Genomic DNA, 16,934 nt, shown 5'->3' with positions numbered 1-16,934 from the left:
TGGATGGATGCTAAGAGTTGTTTTCCATGTGGAGCAAAGGGGTGACGGGACTTCAGTCATGGTGGCCTCTGCTCTCTGCTGATAGCCTGATGGAGGAGGTGATCTGGGTCCATGGCACGACGAGACAGTGCCAGAGTTGCTGTTTGCCTTCAGATCCCTGCAGGCTCGACTGGAGTAGGTTGAAGGCACCCAGTGATGGTTCGCAAGGTGCTGTTCAGGCTCGTGTCTACCAGGCTAGTATGTCTAATTCTACTCCATATGGGTGTGCAGTACTCAGCTGGGGCAAACACAAGAGCTAAGGGAGAGGTGCGAAGAGTTGATGGACTGGCTCCCCAACTTGTTCCTGCCAGGCGTCGGATGAGGCTGCTACGTGCCATGACCTTGTCGCAGAGACCAGCCAGGTGTTGACGAAATGCAAGCGACCTGTCCAGCTTTACGCCGAGGTAAGTGGGTGTTTGTTGGACGTCCAAGCGCCTGTTGTTAACGAAGACAGCTAGCTCTCGCTTAGCTTCCTTGATGTTTAGATGGAATGCTGTTGACACTGTTTTGCCTTCGCTCAGCTTTAGATGCCACTGTCGTAGGTATACAGCCAAAGTGCCCATGTCTTGACTCAAGGAGCTTTCGATTGTCTTCCACTCTTTGTGTCTCATCAGGATGGCTAGATCGTCAGCATTCCCATATTTTCCAGCGATGGTCTCTGGGAGGTCATGGATGTACACGTTGAAAAGCAGCGGAGCCAAGACAGATCCCTGTGGGACGCCATTCTTCAGTCTACGTAGCCTACTCTGCTGGTCTTAAGCACAAAGCTGCGGTTTGATATCAGCTCCATGGTGTAGCGTACCATGCGCCTGTCTGGCAGCACCCGAGGTAGCTTTGCAGTTGGTCCCCGGTGCCACACGGAGTCATAGGCAGCTGTTGGATCTATAAGAACAGCTCCTGACTTGGCCAGTTCAGCCTTCAACACGATAGTCCCAACCAGACTTGCTGAGAAGCTGCTGGAACTGGGGCTTAACACTCCCCTGTGTGTCTTTCTCACCATCAGGCCCCAGGTAGTCAGGATGGGAGGAAATACATCGAAGACCCACACCCTGAGCACAGGATCCCCCCAGGGTTGCGTCCTCAGCCCCCTACTGTACTCCCTGTACACACATGACTGTGTGGCGAGGTTCAGCTCCAACTTTATAATCAAGTTTGCTGATGACACTGTGGTGGCGGGCCTGATCTCCGATAACGATGAGAAGGCCTACCTGGAAGTGGTGGCTGATCTGGCACTCTGGTGTCAGGACAACAGCCTCCTCTTGAATGTCAAAAAAACTAAGGAGCTGATCGTTGACTTTAGGAGGGAACAACATCCGAGGACGTACATGCCACCCCACTGAAGATAAATGGGGATACAGTGGGTAGGGTGAGCTGCTTGAAATACCTGGGAGTCCACATCTCAGAGGGTCTGACATGGACATCACACACTGCCGCACTGGTGAGTAAGGCAAGGCAGAGCCTTTACCACCTCAGGCAGCTGAGGAAATTCAGAGTCTCTCTGAGGATCCTCCAGTGCTTCTACTCAGCGGCTGTAGAAAGCATCTTGTACGGAAACATCACAATCTGGTTTGGGAACTGCTCTGCCCAGGACAAGGAGGCTCTGCAGAGAGTAGTGCGTTCGGCCGAACGCACTATGGGAACTTCACTAGCCCCTCTGCAGGAACTATACATCAGAAGGTGCAGATCCAGAGCTAGCAACATTATGGGGGACCCCTTCCACCGCAGCAACAGACTGTTCCAACTGCTACGGTCAGGCAAATGCCTCCGCTGTCACGCTGTGAAAACAGAGAGGATGAGAAGGAGTTTCTTCCCAGAGCCCATTAGAACTGTAAACTCTGATCTCACCAGGGACTAACTTATACAACGGCCTTTATAGCCAACTGCAGGTGGAACTGTTAAATTGGCACCAACACCAGGCACCTGTTGCATATGGACTCAGTGGGCTGTTTCTGTACTTAACTGGGGTTTGGACATAGGCATGGCAATAATCTTACTGATCTATGCAAAAGAGAACACTGTACCTTGGTACACAGGATAATAAAGAACCATTGAGCCATTAACTGTAATTTGCCACAGGCACCTTTGAGGCCAAGATAAGAATCAATGTTTTTAAGAACTTGATACTTGAAAGCTACAAAGATGGCGTCGTAAACGCAGTAAGGGGTTGGCATGGTGGCGCAGCTGTAGAGTTGCTGCCTCACAGCGCCAGAGACCCGGGTGCTGTCTTTACAGAGTCTGTACATTCTCCCTGTGATTGTGTAGGTTTTCACCGGGTGCTCCGTTTCCTCCCACACTCCAAAGTCGTACATGTTAGTAGGTTAATTGGCTTAGGTACAAAAAATTATAAATTGTTCCTAGTGTGTGTAGGATAGTGTCAGTGTAAGGGGATCGCTGGCCTGGTGCGGAGGACTCTGCGGGCAGTTTCCAGGCTGTATCTCTAAACTAAACTCTTTGTGTACCGAATCAGAAGAAATCTACTCAATCTTTCACTCTTATTTGTGTGTGATTGTCCTTATCTACAGTATGATTTTACTGGGTTGTATGCAAAACAAAGCAGTTCACTGTATCTAGGCACATGTTCCAATAAAGAACAACAACAGCAACAAGCGTATTTACTGTTGACTAACACTGTAAATGATACCATCTTATTGTTCCAAGTTAAAATGAAAATGAAAAACTAAACCAAATTTCAAAAAGAAAGTCACCTTCAATTTAAATATTAAACAATTTCCTGCAATTCATTGTGGAAACAAGGAACTGCTATGCTGGTTTACACAAAAGGACACAAAGCGCTGGAATAACTCAGCGGGTCAGACAGCATCTCTGGAGAACATGGATAGGTGACGTTTCACAGGGTGCTGGAGTAACTCAGCGGGTCAGGCAGCATCTGTGGAGAACATGGATAGGTGACATTTCACAGAGTGCTGAAGTAACTCAGCGGGTCAGGCAGCATCTCTGGAGAATGTGGATAGGTGACATTTGAGGTTGGGACTGTCCCATCAATGTCTGAATTGAGATGCAACCCATCCATCTTTGAAACTTCCTCCTTTCCCAGAAACAGTTCCAATGACCAAAATAATCCAGAGCCTCTCTGCTTCCACCCCCTGTCTTTATCAGGCTTCCTTGGAATTAAAGTCAGGCACCACCAATATTCTACTTCTCAAGCAGATATTTAACAATTTAACTATCAGTTGAGTTTTCCTCTACAAGCAACTGCTTCTCTAAGCAACAAAAAATCAAAACTCACGAGTCCTCATGCAGGGCTTCAACCCAGAATTTCCTGCACCATAGATGCTGTCCAATCCTCAGAGCCCCTCCAGTGTATAGTAATAAAATGCTACAGAAGAGGAACAGACCCTTCAGTCCACAATGTCCATGGCAAACTTGATGACGTACTTCCTGCGTATCCATGTGCCTATCCAAACGTCACTTCTTAAATGTCACTATTGTATCGGACTGCACCACCACTCCTAAAGTCCTAGCCTCTTCCTACAGCCAGGGCTGCCAACTCTCATGCATTGAGTGTGAGACTCACCCATTTCACAAAAATTCTCACGCTCTCACGCTGATCACAAATTTCTCACGCTCAAATTTAAAAATAAATAAATAAATAAATAAATAAGTAAGATAAAGACACGGACAATTCAATTCGCCCAAGGCTTCCAGATCTCCTGTGATCTGTGTGATAGGTGAGACACATTCCTCTGCTCACTTGGCCAGCTGTTCAAGCGCCTGCTGTCATTTTTGATAAGCATCTTCCCTGCCTATGGTAGCAACTACTTTAATGTCATCTGCCATCTTTGGTATCATCTGTCTTTGTCATTTCCACACTAGGCAAAAGTTTCAGTTTGTCTACACTATTTATCCCAATATGTTCGTTGCAGTTTATGTTGCCAGAGAATCCCGTTCGGTTCAGTTTATTGTCACGAATACCAAGCTACAGTGGAAAGCTTTTTGTTGCGTGCTAACCAGTCAGCGGAAAGACAGTACATGATTACAATCAAGCCATTTACAGTGTATGCATGATAAGGGAATAACGTTTAGTGCAAGGTAAAGTCAGGTCAAGGATAGTCCGTGAGACATCATAGAGGTAGATAGTAGTACTGGACTGCTCACTGGTTGCGGTAGGATGATTCAGTTGCCTAATAACAGCTGGGTAGAAGCTGTTCCTGAATCTGGAGGTGTGCGTTTTCACACTTCAACACTCGAGCAACTGCAGTCTCTTGTGTCTCGCCTTAATTTTTCTATGGTTAGCTCAATATTTCAGATTATATTTAAATTGATTACTTGAAAGATACAGCATGAAAATAGACACTTTGGCCTGCCGAGTCCACACTGACCATCAATCACCTGCTCAATGTTATCTCACTTTCTTACCCACCTCTGACACACTATGGACAATTTTACAAATGAACCAACACATCCCACATGTCTGGGGTGTGGGAGGAAACCAGAGCATCCAGAGGAAACAGGGAGAACATGCAAACTCCATGTTAGACTAACTGGTCTGTAATTCCCCATTTTCTCTCTCCCTCCCTTCTTAAAAAGTGGCGTTACGTTTGCTACCCGCCAATCTTCAGGAACTACACCGGAGGTTGGGATCAAGGCCAGTTCTCTGCCGCTGTGAGGCAGTTATTGTCTATTGAGACAACAGCAAATGCCAGATCTAGCAGTCCACAAGTGAATGAATGATGCTGACCTAACAGTAAGTAGGAACAGATGATCAATGGTCAGATCTATTTTTCCTTTCCTAATTGTGGACTTGGTGGGCTGAAGAGCCTGTTACCATGCTGTATCTTTGGAACATTGAACAGTACAGCACAAGAACAGGCCTACAATGTCTGCACTGAACATGATGCCGTCCATCTCTTATCTCATGGAGTCATAGAGTCATACAGCATGGAAACAGATCCCTCTAAACCTGTCCTATCCATGTACCTGTCCAAATGTATTTCAAATGCTGTTATAGTCCCAGCCTCAACTACCTGCTCAGGCAACCCATTCCATACACACCCACCACCCTCTGTGTAAAAAAAGATGCCCCACAGATTCCTATTAAATTGTTCTGTTCTTTCATGTTGCACCTACAATGTCTGCCCTCGTCTCTCTCTTATCTCATGGAGTCTCTCTGGAAACCCCCTCTCTGTCCTCTCATGTCTGTCCAAATGTATTTCTCTCCCGCCTCTCTCTCTCTACACACCCCCCCCCCTCTCTCTCCCCCCGCTCTTGGTCTCGCATATTTCTCACTCTCCCCCCCCCCCCACCCCTCACCCTCCCCCCCTCTCACTCTCTCTCTCTCTCTCCCTCCTCCTCTCTCCCCCTCCCTCTCCCACCTCTCTCCCCCTTTCCACCAACCTCTCTCTCCTCCCCCACCTCTCCCTCTCTCCCCTCCTCACTCCCTCCTCTTTCCCTCTCTCACTCCACCCTCTCTTACTCTCTTCCACCCATCTCTCTCCCCTCTCTCTCTCTCCCACCTCTCTCTCCTCTCTCTTTCCCCCTCTCCCACCTCTCTCTTTCCCTCTGTGTGTCAAGGGGCGGCTGCCTGCCCAGCCCAGCCCGGGGCCGGCGCCGTCCACCACAGGGCCGCTGCCACAGGCAGACAGACCGCTGGGGGCCGGAGCCAGCGCCAGCCTCCCCGACATGTCAGAGGTTATGAGGAGATAGCAGGAGACTGGGGTTAGGAGGGAGATATAGACAGATCAGCCATGATTGAATGGCGGAGTAGACTGGATGGACCGAATGGTCCAATTCTGCCCGATCCCACTCATGATCTTATGACCCCCCCACCCCCAGCACCCCGTGTCGCTCACCCCAGCCGCCCTGTTTACCTCCACGCCGCTGCCGCCCATCGCCGGCTCTAGGCCCGGCCTCTCCATGGCAACGCGCCGCCGCCGCCGCCGCCGTCCACCCTCAGGCGTCTCCATAGCAACGTCGCGGCTCAACTCGCATGCTCGGGATGCGGCACCGCCCCCCCCACCCGCCCCTAGCGTCTCCATGGCAACGGCAGGCCGGCCTTCGTGCGCATGCTCCGGTCAATCCCGGCGCTGTCACCTTGGCGACGCCGGGCCTCAACGCGCTTGATCGGGCGATGGCCCCGCCCTGCCGCCGTCAATCTCAAGCATCTCCATGGCAACGCTAGAGACGGCACAACCCCGCCTTCGCTCCTCCTACTCCCAGGCGAGCGGCCTGCCTCACTGCGCATGCTCAAGAGCGGCACACTGCCGCCCAAAGATTGAGTTGAGTATTGGAGCAAAGAGGTCTTTCTGCAATTGTATAGAGCCCTAGTGAGACCACACCTGGAGTATTGTGTGCAGGTTTGGTCCACTCATTTCAGGAAGGACATTCTTGCTATTGAGGGAGTGCAGCGTTGGTTTACAAGGTTAATTCTCGGGATGGCGGGACTGTCGTATGCTGAGAGAATGGAGCAGCTGGGCTTGTACACTCTGGACAGAAGGATGAGAGGGAATCTCATTGAAACATATAAGATTATTAAGGGTTCAGAACCAGGGGCCACAGTTTAAGAACAAGGGGTAAGCCATTTAGAACAGAGATGAGGAAACACTTTTTCACACAGAGAGTTGTGGGGAATTCTCTGCCTCAGAGGGCGGTGGAGGCCGGTTCTCTGGATACTTTCAATAGAGAGCTAGATAGGGCTCTTAAAGATAGGGGATATCAGGGTATATGGGGAGAAGGCAGGAACGGGGGTACTGATTGTGGATGATCAGCCATGATCACATTGAATGGGATGCTGGCTTGAAGGGCCGAATGGCCTACTCCTGCACCTATTGTCTATTGTGATTAGCAAGGGTGTCAGGGGTTATGGGGAGAAGGTGGGAGAATGAGGTTGAGAAGGAAATATAGATCAACCATGATTGAATGGCAGAGTAGACAATGGGACGAATGGCCTAATTCACAATGAATGGCGGTGCTGGCACGAAGGGTCGAATGGTCTCCTCCTGCACCTATTTTCTGTTTCTATAGTCACCAACAGAAAGGAATTATATTTTAACCAGCACCTTTTTGTCTACAAAAGCACAGTTTAAACCTTTCTCCGGATGAAAGAACTTTGACCTGATATGTTAACTGTGTTTCTCTTCCCACACGAAGTATCCTGAGCTGAGTGTTTCCAGCATTTGATGTTTTTATTTTACATCTGTGCTGTAGTCATTCTGCATGAAGCTCAAAATGAAGAAATTGGTCTAGTTTAGTTTAGGTCAGAGATACAGTGTGGAAACAGGCCCTTTGGCCCACCAAATCCGCGTCAGCCAGTGTGATCCCCATACACAAGCATTATCCCACACACACTAGGGACAATTTACAATCTTTGCCGAAACTGATTAACCTACACACCCAAATGTCTTTGGACTGTGGGAGGAAACAGGAGCACCCGGTGAAAACCAACATCTATAAATTAATAACCGTTATACCAGTTAAAATAAAATACTTTATGCACATAAGACAGTCCAAAGTAGTTTATCGAAGGACACAAGGTGCTGGAGTAACTCAGCGAGTCAGGCAGTCTCTCTGGAGAACTCTGGAGAGAAAGGAACTGTGGAAAGCATCTTGTCCGGAAATATTACAATCTGGTTTGGGAATTGCTCTGCCCAGGACAAGAAAGCTCTGCAGAGAGTAGTGCGTTCGGCCGAACGCACCATGGGAACTTCACTCGCCCCCTTGCAGGAACTATACATCAGGAGGTGCAACTCCAGAGCCAATAAAATCATGGGAGACCCCTTCCACCCCTGCAACGGACTGTTCCAGCTGCTACGGTCAGGCAAACGCCTCCGCTACCATGCTGTGAGAACAGAGAGGTTGAGAAGAAGCTTCTTCCCAGAGGCCATTAGTACTGTAAACTCCTATCTCACCAGGGACTAAATTTAGTACCACTCTACTGCTTTTTCTTAAAATTGCTGTTTTGTTCCCCTTTTTCCTTCCGCCCACAATATTTAATATGAAAAAGAATATGTGATTCTGTTACATTCTGTTAGTACAGGTAGTTTGTTTGATTGTTTGTTTGTTTGTTTGTCTTTTTGCACAAAGTCTGCGAGCATTGCCACTTTTCATTTCACTGCACATCCTGTATGTGTATGTGATGAATAAACTTGACTTGGATACGTGATGTGGCAGCACAGTGGTGCAGCGGTAGAGTTGCTGCTTTACAGTCCAGAGACCCGGGTTAGATTCTGATTATGGGATGCTGTCTGGATGGAGTTTGTATGTTCTCCCCGTGGCCGCACGGGTTTTCCCCACGGGTGCTCCGGTTTCCTCCCGCACTCCAAAGACGTACAGGTTTGTGGATAAATTGGCTTTGATTTTTTTAAATGTGAATTTCCCCTGTTGCATGATATATGTTAGTGTAATTGGGATCACAGGTCAGTGCACCGAAGGGTCTGTTTTCGTGCTGCATCCTCTAATCTCTAAAAGATGATGATTCAAGTCGGGACGCTTCTTCTGACTTCAAAGTATTCAAAGGTTTTTATTAGTCACATTCACATACACCGAGGTGTAATGAAGTGAAATGCTTTTTGCCATTTTGCAGCACACAAAAAAAGAATACAGACATAACACCAATGAGAGTCTTAAACACAAAGAACATCCCCCCACAATGGCTCCCACCATGAGGGAAGGCACAAAGTCCAGTCCCCAACCCCAGTTCACTCATAGTTGAAGTTAGTGTTGTGTAGTGTTCAAGAGGCTGATGATTGTTGGGAAGAAGCTGTACTTGAACTTGAGATGGTCACAAAATACTGGGTTCCAACGGGTGGCGTTTCGATGGCTAGTCTGTCTGTCCTCTGCGGCCTAACATCATGGAGCTGGAGGCCTCGCTCGAGACTGACTTTGAGCCCCACCGCGGGGCCGTGGACTTACCATCGGAGCCGATCCCTTGCCTGGGATCGACCCTCAAACCGTGGCCTGCAGACTTTAACATCAAGAAGCTCGCAGTCTCGGGTAAGAGACCGATGTCGGGAAGCTCCAAAAACTGCATGCCGTTCGACTAGCTCTGACCCGGGATCAGATCGCCCGTCGCGGGGGAGATGAGATTCCCCCTCCCCGATGCTGGAGCTTGATCGCCCCGACGAGGAGGCCCGCCGCCGACTACGGGAGTAAGATCGTCCCGTCAACGGAAGGTTAGAGGCCCCCGACCGCTGGAGGACAAAGAAGGGAAGAGATTGAACTTTTTTTCGCTTTCCATCACAGTGAGGAATGTGGAGGATTCACTGTTCATGTTAAAATGTATTTTGTGTGTTCTGTTGCTTTTTATTGGTATGACTATGAAAAATCAAATTCCTTGTATGTTGCAAAACATGCTTGGCTAATAAACTATGATTATGATTATGATACTGGAGTGACGCAGCGGGTCAGGTAGCATCTCTGGGGAAAAGGAATAGGTGATATTTCTGGTTGAGACCCTTCTTCAGACCTGGCGGTTACGGTTTTCGGGCTCTTGGTCCCTCTTCCCAATGGTAGGAGCGAAATGAATCGGGTCTATACTCCAAAATGTTGATCTGTATTTCATATATGCTGACTGATTTGTCTATTTATATTTTCTGTCACAGTCTTGGAAAACATACCTCTTCCAAACCTTCAAAGCACAGGATTCAAAAGTGAAACCAATGAGATGTAAAGATGATTTAAAAAAAAAAGCTACTGGTGGTTGGATTTCACTGTCTCGCGTGAGTAGATGTGGCCATGAGTTGAGCTCGGTGATATGCTGTTTATTCTAGTCAAGAAAAGCTGTGGTGAAAGAAATGACGGAGGTTGTCAGTTTCTATCAGACCCTGACAATATTTTGTTTCAACAATATTTTCTCCAAGTTTTGAAATGGCGCCGATTAAGAATCATTAAACAATGTACGACAAGTACCAGCTTGACTGAACATCTCCGAGTCATACAGCGTGTAAACGGGCTCTTCAGCCCAACTTGCCCATGCCGACCAACATGCCCCATCTACGCTGGTCCTACCTGCCTGCGTTTGGCCCTTATCTCTCTAAACCTATCCTATCCATGTACTTGTCGAAATGTCTCTTAAACATTATGATAGTACCTGCGTTGATTACCCCCTCCATGGATTGTTCCATACACTCAGCACCTCCATAAGATCACCGCTTAAGTCTCCCCTGTTCCAAGGAATAATGTCCTAGCCTGCACAACCTCAGGCCCTTGAGTCCGGGCAACATCCTTGCTAATCTTCTCTGCACTCTTTGCAGTTTATCCTTCCATGGGTGGAAATCCCAGGGGGGACATGGGGGACACGTCCCCTACATGTTTTGAGAGGTGCGGGACAATCCCCCCAAATGTTTTATAATCCGTATTTTGAAATTTGGTGAAAAAAAAATCTATTAAAAACCTCCGCCTTCCGCGATACAGTGGGGGTGGGACTGATGATCGAGGGCGCCGATTGGATGAGAGAGACGTCGGTCAGCAGGCAGTGGGGTGGGGGCATGCTGATTCAGCGCGATGATTGGAGGAGGGAGGTGTCGGGCAGAGGCGGAAGTACGGGGGTGGGACTGAGGATAGAGGGTGGTGATTGGAGGAGGGAGACATCCTGGTGGAGCAAAGATCATAGAGCGGAGCTTGAATCGGCCCGTTCACGGGGCCTTTCATCACCCGGCACGGCGTGGTGCGGCTTAAAATCAGCAGTGGGATCTTCCATCGCCCGCGGTCAAATAGCTGCGTTGAGGCGATCGAAGCTCCCGATGTTGAAGCCCCCGCCGGGCGATGGAAGATCCCGCTGACTGTTTTAAGCCGCGCCGGGCGATGAAAGGCCCCGCAAATGGGCCGATTCAAGCCCCACAATTCGAGGCGGACGAAGCTGCTGTTGGTGGAGTTCGGAGTCGGTCACCAACCAGACCAGCTCCCGATGTTACCGTCTACAGGGCCCACGGCCGAAGCCTCGCGTATGTGTGTGTGTGTGTGTGTGTGTGTGTGTGTGTGTGTGTGCGCGGCCAGCCAAAAATTGTGTCCCCCCCCCCCTCCATGTTTTGATAGCGATTTCCGCCCCTGTATCCTTCCTATATCAGGGTGACCAAAACTGAACTCCCAACTCCAAGTATAGCTTCACCAACATATTATGCAACTGTAACATAGCCTAGCCAGCCCAACCACATCCCATAGTTCAGGTTCTTGAGTCCTGGCAACATTGTTGTAAAACTTTTCTGCACTCTTAAATTAAATTAAAAGTGCTGGCTCTGCACCATTTCCACCTCAATGCAAATGCAATGTTAGCATTTATATTAGAAACATAGAAAATAGGTGCAGGAGTAGACCATTCGGCTCTATGAGCCAGCACTGCCATTCAAAGATTGGAAAGACTGGGCTTGGTAGTCACTGGAATTTAGAAGGATGAGTGGGCATCTTATAGAAAAGTATCAAATTATAAAAAGGACTAGACAAGCTGGATGCAGGAAAAAATGTTCCCAATGAAAGGAGAAAAATGTTCCCAAAGAAGGCAGTGGAGGCCAATTCACTGGATGAATTTTAAAATATAGAGCTTTAAGGGCCTGGCCCACGAGCATGCGCATGCGCCTGCATGCGGCAAGCGCGACGGCAAAGCCAGAAGGTCGAGTGACTGGCATGAAGTTCGAGCGAAGAACCGCGGGAAGTTCGCGCATGACGTACGACGTCGAGGCGACTGCGGGCCGGCAGGCCGTTGCCGCGCGGAATTTTTAAACACGGTCAGTTTTTCGGTGCCCCGTGCGATGTCGGGACCAGCTCCGCACAACTCCATACTGCTCCGGCGATCAAAGTGGGACCGGCCCCGCGAGGCCGTACGGCTCAAGCGACCACATTATGTCGCGCTTGCTGCATGGAGTCCCATGCTCGTGGGACAGGCCCTTTAGGGGCTAGCGGAATCAAGGGACATGGGAGAAGGCAGGCACGGGTTACTGATTGTGGATGATCAGCCATAATCACAATGAATGGCAGTGCAGGCTCAAAGGGCCAAATGGCCTCCTCCTGCACCTATTTTCTATGTTTCTATGTTTGAACATGATCAAGGCTGATGATCAGTACCCTGTTCCTGCTTTCTCCCCATATCCCTTGATTCCGTTAGCCCTAAGAGCTCTTTCTAACTCTCTCTTGAATACATCCAGTGAATCGGCCTCCACTGCCTTCTATGGCAGAGAATTCTACAGATTCACAACTCCCTGGGTGAAAAAGTTTTTCCTCATCTCAGTCCTAAATGGCCTAGCCCTTATTCTGAATGTATTCTTTATTTTGAGAGAACGTGAGTATAAAAACAGGGATGTAGTGCTGAGGCTTTATAAGAAAGATATCCTGGCATTGGAGAGGGTCCAGAGGTGCTTTACGACAATGATCCCTGGAATGTGTGGGTTTGATGGCACTGGGGGCGGGACCTCATTGAAACTTACCGAATAGTGAAAGACCTGGATAGAGTGGATATGGAGAGGATGTTTTCACTAGTGGGAGAATCCAGGACTAGAGGGCATAGTATCAGAATAAAGAACATACCTTTAAACAGGAGATGAGGAGGGTTCTTTAGTCAGAGGGTAGTGCATCTGTAGAAGTCACTGCCACAGGGGGCTGTGGAAGCCGTTAATGGGTATTTTTAAGGCGAAGATTAACAGATTGACATTGATTAGTGCGGGTGTCAAAGGTTCTGGGGAGAAGGCAGGAGAATGGGGTTGAGAGGGAAAGACAGATCAGTAATGGACTCTATGGGCCGAATGGCCTAATTCTGCTCCTATGACTTATGGAACGTATGAAGGGCATCTCTTCTATAATACAAATTAATACATTTATTTTGTTACAGATTAATAAAATAATGAAACTTTACTTTGATTTGTGAAGTAGTTAGTGTTTTAAGATCAATATTAGCTAATGGGGTCAGTCATTGGGCCTATAGCACTGATTCAGGTTAGAAACATAGAAACATGTTCGAAACACTACACTTGGAAGAGATGTGACTCCTCCTAGCAGGCAAAGCAGACCACTTCCAAAAGACGTGTCCGGAAGGCAGATATGGGGGGAGATGGGAAGATGTGGCCAGTAGTGGGGTCACGTTGGAGGTGGCGAAACTGACGGAGGATTATTTTTTGTATGTGATGGCTGGTGGGGTGAAAGGTGAGGACTAGGGGGACTCGGCCCTTGTTGCGAGTTTTTGCCTTCCGCAAAGACCGCTCCCTCCATAACTCCCTTGTCAATTCTTCCCTTCCCTCTCGGTCCACCCCCTCCCCGGGCACTTTCCCTTGCGGCCGCAGCAGATGCAACACTTGTCCCTTTACCTCCCCCCTCAACTCCTTTCAGGGACCCAAGCAATCGTTCCAGGTGCGACAGAGGTTTACCTGCATCTCTTCCAACCTCATCTATTGCGTCCGCTGCTCTAGATGTCAGCAGATCTATATCGGTGAGACCAAGCGGAGGTTGGGCGATCGTTTCGCCGAACACCTCCGCTCGGTCCGCAATAACCTAGCTGACCTCCCGGTGGCTCAGCACTTCAACTCCCCCTCCCACTCCGTCTCCGACCTCTCTGTCCTGGGTCTCCTCCATGGCCACAGCGAGCAGCACCGGAAATTGGAGGAACAGCACCTCATATTCCGTTTGGGGAGTCTGCACCCCGGGGGCATGAACATCGACTTCTCCCAATTCTGTTAGTCCTTGCTGTCTCCTCCCCTTCCTCAGCTCCCCTGCTGTCTCCTCCCACCCTCCAGCCTTCCGGCTACTCCTCCTTTTCCCTTTCTTGTCCCCACCCCTGATCAGTCTGAAGAAGGGTTTCGGCCCGAAACGTTGCCTATTTCCTTCGCTCCATAGATGCTGCTGCACCCGCTGAGTTTCTCCAGCTTTTCTGTGTAACCTCCAAAAGACGTGGTCTGCATTTATGGAACTATTACAAGTATAAGGTGCAATAGTAATTTAAAATATAAATGGTACCAGGATCTGGTACCATTTATAAAGTAAAGTAAAAAAAAAAAAAATACGGTTGGTATATCATTGTTTGCGGTGTTTTGTGTTACAATAGAGCGATTGTTTTTCCTTTTTTTTCTTTTCTTTCTAGAGTCTAATTTTCTTTCTTTACTTCCTTCTCTAACTTCTTCCCTAAGGGGCTTTCTTTTCCCAACACTTTCCTGCACCTTCACGATTCTTGCTCACTTTCCTTACTTCTTTTATTTCTATCTTTTTTAAAGCTCGAAAAACAAAGTGGTACAACAAATGTAAAATAAAAAAAAATAATAATAAATATACAGGGAGCTCCAAAAAAAAATAAAAAAAAAATAAAATAAAAATAAAAAATAAAAAATAAAAAAATTAAATTAAAAAGAAACATAGAAAATAGGTGCGGGAGGAGGCTATTCGGCTCTTTGAGCCAACACCGCCATTCAGTGTGATCATGGCTGATCAACCCCAATCAATAACCCGTGCCAGCCCTCTCACCATATCTCCTGTTTCCACTAGCTCCTAGAGTACTATCTAACTCTATCTATCTGACCACACATTTCACCGTACCAACTGGGACATGTGACAAATAAATGTATCTTGTATCTTGTAACTCTCTCTTAAATCCATCCAGTGATTTGGCCTCCACTGCCCTCTGTGACAGGGAATTCGACAAATTCACAACTCTCTGGGTGAAAACTTTTTTTCTCACCTCAGTCTTAAATGGCCTCCCCTTTATTTTAAGACTGTGGCCACTGGTTCTGGACTCGCCCAACATTGGGAACATTTTTCCTGCATCTAGCTTGTCCATTCTTTTTTATAATTTTGATATGTTTCTATAAGATCCACCCCCTCATCCTTCCAAACTCCAGTGAATACAAGCCTAGTCTTTTCAATCTTTCCTCATATGACAGTCCCGCCATCCCAGGGATCAATCTCGTGAACCTATGCTGCACTGCCTCAATCACAAGGATGTCCTTCCTCAAATTAGGAGACCAAAACTGTACGCAATACTCCAGATGTGGTCTCACCAGAGCCCTGTACAACTGCAGAAGAACTTCTTTACTCCTATAGTCCGGGCCGCTGAGGAGGAGGATGTTCACCGTCGGGGTTCGGCGTCGGCGTTCCACCAGCCCGGCGTGAGGGCCTGAACATCGGGCCACCCGGGGTGGCGACTGCGGGTGCTCAGAAGGCCCCGACCACCTATGAACACGGAGGGGAGGCTGGCTGGACTATGGTGCCATCCTCACCTTGGTGCCATTTATGTTATGTTGTGTCGTGGACTTTCTGTGTTTGTGCTTTTTTTTAATTGAATTTCAATTTTATTTTTAATATGTTTTATCATTTATTTATTATTATTATTTTTTTTTAATGATTTATTTTTATTTTTATGATACTGCCTGTAAGGGAAATTCATTTTGTTGTCTCAAATTGAGACAATGACAATAAATTTGAATACAATACAACAATACAGTACTGAAGTCCACTTGTTATGAAGTTGTAAAACAATTTTAAACAAGTTGTGCTGTCAAACACAATATATAATCTTAGTATAATGTCCTTCATTTCAAATAAGGAAACCTTTATTAGCTTGTTGCGTTTTGGCAGTTTGTGAACTTAAGACTAGGTAGATAATATTTCTGAACATTTCTGTCTTAATACCCATGACAAAAAGCATATGTCCTAAAATGGAAAATATTTGACCAAAATTACCCATTTTGTGATTTGGCTTGTCATTCTGCAGCGGTGAAATAGACCATTAATTCCCATTATAGTTTTTTTCAAGTCAAGAGTGTTTTATTGTCATGTGTCCCCCCAGATAGAACAATAAAATTCATACTTGTAAGCTGCACAACAGAATATGTAAACATAGCAGACTGTAAATTAATATAATTAACGAGAGAATATATACTCACAAATACACACACACGCACACATACGTACACAAAAAAAAACTAGCAATAATAGTGCAATAATAACAATAACAGTCTATTGTAGTTCAGAACTCATTTGAGGTTGTAATGTTTAATAGCCTGATGGCTGTGGGGAAGAGGCTGTTCCTGAACCTGGTCGTTACAGTTTTCAGGCTCCTGTACCTTCTTCCTGATGGCAGGGGTGAGATGAGAGTGTGGCCAGGGTGGTGTGGGTCTCTGATGATGCTGGCTGCCTTTTTGAGGCAGCGATTCCTGTAGATCCCTTCGATGGTGGGGAGGTCAGTACCCCTGATGGACCGGGCAGTGGTCACAACATTTTGCGGTCTTCTTTGCTCCCGGGCGTTCGGGTTGCCGATCCAGGCCATGATGCAACCACGGCACCATTTTTGTCATTGAGTAGGAATGGATCATTGCAAAATTGCTTGCAATGATCTAAGATCTGTGCCACACCTCAGCGATGCCATCTGAGGTCACTGGGAGAAGACAAGGGAATGGGGTTCAGAGGGTAAAAATAGATCAGCCGCGATCGAATGGCGGAGCAGACTCGATGGGCCCAATGGCCTAATTCTGCTCCTATATCTTATGATACCAGTCGTATGATACCAACATTCCTCTGTCCGAACAGCACTTCCTGTATTAGAGTCAGAAGAAGGGTCCCAACGCGAAACGTCACGGTCCATGTTCTCCAGTGACGCTGGATGCTGTTTAGTTTAGTTTATTATTATCACGTGTACTGAGGTACAGTGGAATATTTTTGGCCCTAGTGAGACCACACCTGGAGTATTGTGTGCAGTTTCGGTCCCCTACTTTGAGGAAGGACATTCTTGCTATTGAGGGAGTGCAGCGTAGATTTACAAGGTTAATTCCCGGAATGGCGGGACTGTCATATGCTGAGAGAATGGAGCGGCTCGGCTTGTATACTCTGGAGTTATAAGGATGAGAGGGAATCTTATTGAAATAAATCATGTTCCCGATGTTGGGGGAGTCCAGAACCAGGGGCCGCAGTTTCAGAATAAGGGGTAAGCCGTTTATCACGGAGACGAGGAAACACTTTCTCTCACAGAGAGT

The 16,934-nt window shown here is 47.5% G+C and overlaps 1 protein-coding gene across 5 annotated transcripts in view; it reads right to left on the bottom strand.

Annotated features, from left to right (window-relative positions):
* The window catches only part of mak (male germ cell-associated kinase), a 67,302-nt gene extending 61,307 nt beyond the window's left edge, over positions 1-5,995 (bottom strand). For 3 of the 5 annotated variants that reach the window (XM_055653439.1, XM_055653415.1, XM_055653446.1), the window contains exon 1: positions 5,868-5,995. The gene's annotated coding sequence lies outside the window, so the exon portion shown is untranslated. Of the gene's footprint in view, positions 1-5,849 lie in introns of all 5 variants that reach the window. The other 2 variants (XM_055653433.1, XM_055653423.1) reach the window with 2 other exon arrangements.
* Between the last annotated feature and the right edge of the window lie 10,939 nt (positions 5,996-16,934).

The sequence above is a fragment of the Leucoraja erinacea genome, chromosome 2, assembly GCF_028641065.1.
Source record: "Leucoraja erinacea ecotype New England chromosome 2, Leri_hhj_1, whole genome shotgun sequence".
NCBI lineage: Eukaryota > Metazoa > Chordata > Chondrichthyes > Rajiformes > Rajidae > Leucoraja > Leucoraja erinaceus.
The sequence above is the reverse complement of the archived record's forward strand: the minus strand, read 5'-3'. Positions and strand labels throughout refer to the sequence as shown.